Below are 1642 nucleotides of genomic sequence, written 5' to 3'. Positions count from 1 at the left end.
TATATATATATATGTGTATAGATTAGTTATTATAGGCTAGATATTATAAGGAGAAAATGTGATCGTTTGTGATTGGCTGACATCTGCTCTTGAGCAGACACAGTGCAGGGTTTTAGTTAGCAGGCCAGGCCGCTGATTCAGGGAATGTGGGAAGTAAGCTGGATAAAGTGCTTCTCACTGATCTGGTTACCAACAATATGTGCCAGGTCAGAAAGTGACTGAACCATCCGTTTCCTTTAACATAAATAATCATGCTTTTCACTTGAGTGGATGACTTGAGCTAAATAATGTTGAGTTGCCTTTACCTGCTGGCTTAATTTTTACAGTATTTATATAATGCAGTAGCCTAAAAGGCCATTTACACAGAATGCGTTTTTGCATTCCACCGTACTGCTTTGTTTTTTTGTTGTTGTTTTTCTATGTAAATATGTGCTAAATGGTCAAATTTGATTGTTGTGTCTGTTGAAGTATCTCGCGTTTCATGGCATTCTAAAAACGTGGCACTTGAGTTAAAAGAATTCAACATTTATGAAAACACACCTCTAGACTCTGCAGGGGTTTTTTTTTTCACTCCACTGCTCTGCATCTCAATTTTTTAGACACAAATTCAATCTGTGTGAATGGCCCATCATTTTGTAGCTTTTATGAAACGGTTTTAGTTTGCAATGTTGTGGTAATAATGCAATTTTCAAAACCAAAAGGCAAAAGTGATTTACAATTATTCCTTTATTTCGCCGAATGGAGAAAGTAAATGCTTCTGTGCATAAAACAGAGCCACTTTTCCCATTGAGCAGTGGCCTTTTCATTTATGTAAACATGTATTCTGCATAATTACAAACATGCTTCTTACTCATGCCTTAACGCATTTCACACTCAGACAAATCAATGTCACAGAATGAAACAAAAGGAAACAAAAGTGACTCGTTAAAAGATTCGCTATTGTGTAGTGTGTGTAGCTAATGAAACATTTAGGAGTACAACATTACGGATGATGTAACTAACATTGTTCGGGTAAATGTTACATAGTCAAACATAACGAACAAGGCAGCTCATTATCAAAAGCCCTTGAAAATAAACAAATGTAATAAAGATCACAAAACGTGTACTTTCAGATAAATATTTTAAAATATAAATAATGGTTACATTGCACATATACACTCACATTGTGTCGTAAACACCACAGTTCCATAAAAAAAAAATACAATATCTGATATACTTGCATTACAGTGATTGTTACCTACATAGAAGTGTTAATATACAAGGGCCAAATAAATCATTGTTGAACTAATGCATGTTGGCACGTCTACACAGCTCTGCTAATGTAACAGTTTTATCTTAGTTATATTTATTCCAGTGTTGGTGTAAACAAAGCCCCTTTGTTCTTGTGTTATCCTTGGACCAGATATCATTACTGTGACAGATTTACAGATAGTTCCTTTCATGCCTACAACACTTCAGAAAAAAAAAAAATCAACCATATATATATATATACATCTTTCCCAAAAAGACTCATGGCTGTATTAGATCAAAAGGGTGCTTCTACTAAATACCGAGCAAAGGGTCTGAATACTTAGGACCATGTGATATTTCAGTTTTTCTTTTTTAATAAATCTGCAAAAATGTCAACGATTCTGTGTTTTTC

The sequence above is a fragment of the Sinocyclocheilus anshuiensis genome, unplaced genomic scaffold (assembly GCF_001515605.1).
Source record: "Sinocyclocheilus anshuiensis isolate Anshui unplaced genomic scaffold, SAMN03320099.WGS_v1.1 scaffold544, whole genome shotgun sequence".
Taxonomy (NCBI): Eukaryota; Metazoa; Chordata; class Actinopteri; order Cypriniformes; family Cyprinidae; genus Sinocyclocheilus; species Sinocyclocheilus anshuiensis.
Note: the sequence above shows the minus strand (reverse complement) of the source record.